The 7,188-nt window shown below is 40.8% G+C and overlaps 1 pseudogene; it reads right to left on the reverse strand.

The window, feature by feature from the left end:
• Positions 1-256: 256 nt before the first annotated feature.
• LOC101980809 lies at positions 257-3,838 on the reverse strand (annotated as a pseudogene).
• Positions 3,839-7,188: the final 3,350 nt, after the last annotated feature.

The following is a 7,188-nucleotide window of genomic DNA, read 5'->3' on the forward strand; positions in this document are numbered from 1 at the left end:
GGAAGGATGGAAACAGTTAACACAAAACACCAAAAAGTAAAACCAGGAAAAGGGGCGGGGCAGGGTGGGGAATGTAGCTAAGTAGTTAGCACTTGCTTAGCCCCTGTACGGTCAGCTCTATTCTCAGAACCACAGAGACGATCATGGATGCAGTCCAACCACAGCATTGTAGTCTATGACAATTTATAAACACTCAAGAGTGCCCATGAAGCCCAGAGAACAGAGCAGACTGCACAAAGGAAGGTCTCCGCCGCTCTCAGGAGTCGTTCGGGAGCCCAAACAGCTTCCTAACTGCTTTCATAGTTGCCATCTTTGACATCAAAGGCAAACTCCAACATAGGAATCTTGGGGTGCCAAGCCACGGTGAAAGTCGGGGACTCACACTGCATCTCCCACAGCTTCTCTCCTGTCTCCACTTCAGCTATGTCATTGAAAAGATCCTCTGAAGCCGACGCCAGCAGTTTCCCATCGTGGCTAAAACTGAGGGTCCTCACCGGCCAATCCAATCTAGAGAAGCACCATAAGTACAATAACTCATCCACATCCCAGAGGCTGACCAAAGCATCTGCACTTCCTGTGGCGAAGTAGTTCCCCGATGGGGTCAAACTTGATATCGATGCAGGTAGAAGGATGGGCATTGATGGACTTCACAGGCTTTAGTTCAGGGTAGCTGAGAATATTGGTACAGCCATTGCCATTGGTCAGGAAGAACACGTTATTATCTTTATTCCAGGAGATTTTGTTGACCTCAAACTTGAACTGCTCTTCTGCTTTGGAACCGCGTGTCTTGGCATCAATAAAAAATCACAACGTCGTCCTTGTTGCCCACAGCAATGGTCTGCCCATCGGGACTCCAGAAGATATTAATGTTCTCCCCTTTGGTATTCACAGTGGCAATGCATTTTTCTAGTCCTCACATCCCAGATCGGAATGGTTTTATCTCCAGACGCACTGGCAAAAGAGGTCAGGGTTGCTTGGAGGCCAGCAAAGCTAACCCACACTATCTCCATGTCCCCCGTAGTTGTTTTCTTTGACCAGTAGTTGGTCCTTCTAAAGCAAAAACACGCTGGCAGTCTTGTCGAAGGACCCCGAGGCCAAACGACCGCCAATGCAGCTCCAGGGCACCAAATGCACCTTGGCACCAAATGCACACCGGGAACTCGCAAGTCTTGCTGTGGCCCCGGAACAGTTCCTGTATCCTGAGCACGTAGAGAGATGAGCCACTGCTCGTGGAGCACCAGGCCACCATCGAACCAGGACCGTTTTGGGACACCGTCGGGGGCCCGAGGTTCCATTGTAGGCACCACCATGCAGCCCTCAGCAAAGACTGCTTACCTGCGGCTAGATAACTGGGGCTGGTACCGCTGCCGCATGCATGCCCTGGACATATGATAATTTCTTATATGTTCCTTGTACATGCTTTTGGAAATAATTTTTGTACCGTTGTATTTCCTCCATCCTGCCTCCTAAAACATAGATGCTATCTTGTACCACAATATCTAATGTAGCATCTATGTCTAGCTCTCTGTTGACCTGGAGAAATTTAAGTGTCTGAGACTTAACAGTGAGACATCATGCATTTCTGGACTTTCATTAAAGAAATATTTAAAAAAAATAATTTTGATTGATTAAGTTAACCATGCCATGCCAGTACTACCAGAATCGTAATAAAATCAACTTCTAATTATCTTTTCTGTCATGTAAGTTATTTTATCCATTTCCCATAATGCTTCCTTTGTAAATACCTACTAAAATGTGAAATAATTCACATATGTGTAAACATAAATAGAAAACTGGATGAGGAAGTTTTTAAGAAAGATACTTTTGAGAAAGTTGAATGATTTCTCCAAAGGTAAAAAAAAGTAGAGAGATTTAAAGTGCAATGTTCTCAGTAGGACTTTATAAAAGAAAGAGAATCCCTTAGAGGTAGCATTTAAAATACAAAAACAAAAAATAACTCTCTTCACAGAATCAGGTCACCTACAAACAGATAAAAAAAACAATAAATTTTCAGTAATGACAATAAAAGTAATTAGACAATTAGTCATAATGTCTTCAGTGTGCCAAGGGAATTAGCTCAGGCTTAGACCCTTATGAGGACTTAGTCGTTCAAGGTTAAGCATGAAATAACAATAATTCCTTTTATTTGGAGAGTTTAGTACTATAAAAATGATTCCAGCAAGAAAACAACCCCATCAAAATGATTTGCACCATAAGAAAAAAATTGTCCGCTAAGTTCATGGTAAATCTATATAGTAGTAATACCAGTCCTCCGCATTGCACAGAGGACTACAATCTTAAGGGCAAGCTTCATTTAGCTTTCTGTGGACCATACTGCCATAAAACAAAATCACCTTTTCTATGATCAAACAGTATTTGAGAAAACTGACAGTCCTCGCTAGAAGTAAGGATAGGGCCTGTAGAAATATACAACTTTCCCAGAGAATCTATATCAGCAGTCCTAAACCCTTTGGTGGTAGCATATCAGATATTTACATTATGATTCATAAGAGTAGCAAGATTGCAGTTATGAATCAACAATGAAATATTACATGGTTGGGTTCAGCACACAGGAGGAGCTGTATTAAGGGCTCGAAGCCTGAGGAAGGTTGAGGACCACTGCCCTAGATTTTTCTCGTCTTATGTTATCTGGGTGGCAGTTACATATGCTGCTATAAATCCAAGTTTGCAGACGTTCTTTTCTAGAATTTGAACCGTATAAACTAGGGACTTGATAGACACAGGAAGGGTGACTTAGTGACTTTGGCGGGCTGCATTCCCCTGTTGTTGTCCATTACTATGTAAACAATCTCTGTTGCACAGATTCATTTGTCCAGGTGAACTGATGAGTCACTCTTTGAGCTGTGGGCACAAAATCACCTTGGAGGCAGATGTTGCTTTTAGATTTCCCCAGCGTTCTAGTCCACAGTGCCTTAGAATGTGACTATGTTTGGATTGAAGGCCTTTAAAGAAGAGACTAATGCCTAATGGGGTCAGAAAAGTGGGACTCCTGTCTAATATGTAGGAAATTAAAGATGGTATTTATAATGGCAATCACTAGGGAATCTGAGTGGCCAAAGAAAGGTTGTGTATTTTAATGTGTCAAGTTGGTCACTAATGACAGAGAGATTTAAAAAGGCAGAGTGTGCCACAGTAATACAACTCGAAGTTTTTAGATCCTTGGATCTCTTCTCTCCTTCCTCCATTAGCTGTGTAATCTGGAGGGTATAATCTTATATTTCATTTGGAACCTATTTTTGTCTATTTCTCAAGAACAACATGATTTTATCTCTACATTAAGTATTCAGTTTATTTCAAACCTTTCTGGACCCATGATCTAGTTCATTAGGAATTGTTGGTTGTTAATAATTTTCTACTCTAAATTTCTTGGTTGAGTGGGGATAGCAGAACTAGGAGGCTTTAGCGGAGGCCCGGTGTTTCCTATGTATTTGTAGTTTGATGCAAGGTGATTAGTGGTATTTATGAGAATGCACCATTTTATGATTTTAATTAAAAATATTTTAAAAATTTTCCTATATATTTCCTGTATTCACCACATTTGTTCTCTTTCTTTTTCCTCTCCAACATCTACCATGTATTCCCAGTTGAGTCCCTCTTAAATACATAACGTCTTTTTCTTTAATTATTTTATATATTCATATACATATCAATTAATACAACCTGATAAATGCATTTAATGTTGCTTGTATGTATATGGCTTCAGGGTTAGCCACCTGGTATTGCATGACCAATCAGGGCACTCATTCTTGGAGAGGACAAAAAGAAAAGAAAAAAACTTACCCCAAAAGCAATGCTGGGTGTAACTCCACGAACCCATCTATACCTCTCTCGTAGGTTCTACACTTTGAACACCGATCATCTCTCTCTCTCCTGTCCTGGAACCCTTAGATGGCCATTCTTCTGACTAGCATGGTCCCCTATTCATACAAACCCTTCCTTTCCTCACTTAAATGTCACTGTTGACCCCTGTGACACAGATGTCTTCATCACGTATCTATACAAATATTAATTTTCAGTAAAATTTCTTGATTCTATTATAAACTTTGGCAGAATTGCTTGTCTATGACACATAATATAGTTTCTCGTTTATTATAAGTGAAGTGATAACCTTTATACAAGTATTTAACTTAGCACATAAATAGGCAAGTAGAAGTACTGAATAAGCCGGGCAGTGGTGCACACACCTTTGATCCCAGCACTCAGAAGGCAGAGGCAGGTGGATCCCTGTGAGTTCAAGGCAAGCCTGGTCTACAAGAGCTAGTTCCAGGACAGGTTTGATAGCCTCGGAAAAACCCTGTATCGAATTAAAAAAAAAAGAAGAAGAAAAGAAGTACTGAATAAATGACAGCTGCCCCCACAAATTTTGGTGATGATGACCGCTAATAGATCACTGATCTCCACTTTATATTCCCACCCACAGTAATCCATTTATAGAATCTGCCATGAAAAATAAACTATATGAGAGGGCATAATAAATAAATACAGAGAGCAAACGAGTGTGGGATACACAGCCCCAATTGATTCATTTACAACACAGCCCAAACATCGAAGGTTCGGGGTTCAATGTGAAGGAAAGGGTGGAAGGAATGTAAGATTCAGAGTACCAGAGCATCTCTTATGAGGATACTTTCTCTGCATATGAGTGGAAGCTCCATCGATGAAATTTTAAGAAATTCATTGTCTGAACAAGACCTATGTATATGATGACAACACATGGCAAGTCAACGGGGTTGTGAAAATACTCACAGGATCCAGTCCTTGTTGTAGAGTTACAGGCAACTAATCAGGGGCCAAGGTAATGTGGTGAAAACCATAGAGACTGCCCGCCCACGCTAGTGGGTGCTCATGGACTCTGGACTGACCGCAAGGAACTCTGAATATGGGTGACAGCTGTGTGCCGTAATCTGTTTGTGGGTGCACGAACTGGCTTTTTGAAGCCCTTTCTCTATGGTGGCAAACCTTGCTCAGCCTTGATGCAAGGGGAGAGGCTTGGTCCTGCCTCAGTATGGTATGCCAAACTTTGTTTACTCCACAGGGGAGGCCTCGCCCCATCTAGGGAGTGGATGGGGGTAGAATGGGGGAGGTGAGTGGATGGGAAAAGTGGAGGGAGGGAAATTGGGGTTGGTATGTAAAACAAAGTAATTAAATGAATAAAAAACCAAACTATGACAAATTATTTTTTTTCCTGACCATCAGTCATTCCTTTTAATTTTCATTTGCTTTCTCAATCTGGTTTAGAAAATAATATAATCGTGATATCAGAGTTCGACTCTCTGTGGAGAAGGAACCAAAATTTTGTGAATATTTATGTTCACTACAAAGGCATATGACAAATTCTAAAAACAAATTCTATAATTTGACAAAAGGAATCCACATGAACAATATTTTGGTCCCTTCTCAGGGAACTCAAAAAGTCTTTAAAATAATGAGAACTGTACCTGTACCCTTCAGCAAGAAAAGAATGACAAAATGTTCAGGACAGTACTGCGTCCCTTTTTGAAAGAATCACTTCATCTATTTGCAATGCACTAAACTACGATCTAGGTCACCCTATCCTTGGTCTCCTTTCAGCAATAGGTGATTTCTTAGAATTATTCTAGACGAAGCTTTTGTGGAAACAATCGGCGTGCAGCACCCACCCAGGGCAATAACCAGAACTGACGCAAAAATGATTACCTCTATCATTCATGACTAAAACCCAGGGGAAAAATCAACTCCTAGAAACAACCTGTCCCACAAGGTCATATTCATTAGCCAAGAGAGAGAAAGAAGCATCACACCTTTAACTGGGTCCTTTTGCATGAGTCAGAAAGATTGCCATAATATGCACTGGAGGAAGAAAGGAAGAAAGCCTTGTGTTTTTCTTCTTGATCTTAGCCAAAAGGTCAAGAAGTGAATCCTTGGTAATTTTACAGTTTTATTAATGCATACCTTCTCTCTCTCTCTCTCTCTCTCTCTCTCTCTCTCTCGCACACACGTGTAGCTCAGTTACCGAATTTAATGGAATCTCAATTTTCTAGTGTCAAAGTGTTTCTTCTAATAGGTTCTGGTTGAGGGGGATGGGTCGTTACCTTCAGTTGTTTACTCCCTGGTGACCCCAGGAAGTTCCAGTGGATAGTTACAATCCGGTGGCCGTACAAATAGCCATGGGTAAACAAAATATTTCACAAAACAAAACCCAAAATTATGAATCCATGAAAAGACTGGAGGAGTTCAGGGATATTTAGGTATGGGGGAGGGGAGAATTATTTAAAAGGATGACGGCAGAGAATTATTTAAAAGGATGACGGCAGAGAATTATTATCAGAATCCATCATACACAGGTATGAAATTGCCAGGGACAAACTAAAAAAAGTAAATACAACTGAAAAACAAAGCAAAACAAATAAAATATAATAAGGATCACGAAAAATCACAAATCCAAATTCTGACCCAACAGAAAAGAAAATCGTGCTATAAAAATACTTTCTAAAAGATGTATGTATTTTGTACATAATGTTCTGTCTGCACGCAAGAAGAGGACACCAGACTCAATACAGATGGTTGTGAGTCGCCGTGTGGAATTGAACTCCGGACCTCTGAAAGAGCAGTCATTGCACGCAACCTCTGAGGCAGGTCTCCAGCAGCTACTTTGACACTTTGGTGTTTTTCTGCTCCACCCACACCCTCTTTGATATGTGCGTGTGGATGTTTCCCATGTGCCTAAGGCTGGTTGTCTTCATCCCTCCCCACCTTTATAGTTTGAGGAAGGGTCTCTCAGCAAATCTGCAGCTAGTGGGTGTGGCTAGATTGGTTGGTAAGTGAACTTCATTCATAGGTCCGGTTGTGTTTCCTCTTGCCAAGGTTGAAGTTACAGGAACAACCAAGACTCCATCATTCCTGCTTTTTCTTTAGCTTCGAAGGATGCATACTCGCACTGGCATGTCAGACACTTTGCAGTAAAACCATCTTCTCGTCCTTTTAGCGCTGTTATCTTATGTCACCTTAATTTCATTTGAAATTGACATTCGCATAGTTTCCGGTTGTAAGCTATACACCATGAATAAAGCTCGTTATTCGTCTGTATAATAACGTGGATTTTTCTTTTTTGTTTTATAAGCTTGAAGATATAACTGAAGGCAAAGAACATAAAGAAACGTACAAACATTACAGCACCCCCCCCCTTTT

This window comes from Microtus ochrogaster, chromosome 24, assembly GCF_000317375.1.
Source record: "Microtus ochrogaster isolate Prairie Vole_2 chromosome 24, MicOch1.0, whole genome shotgun sequence".
Lineage (NCBI taxonomy): Eukaryota > Metazoa > Chordata > Mammalia > Rodentia > Cricetidae > Microtus > Microtus ochrogaster.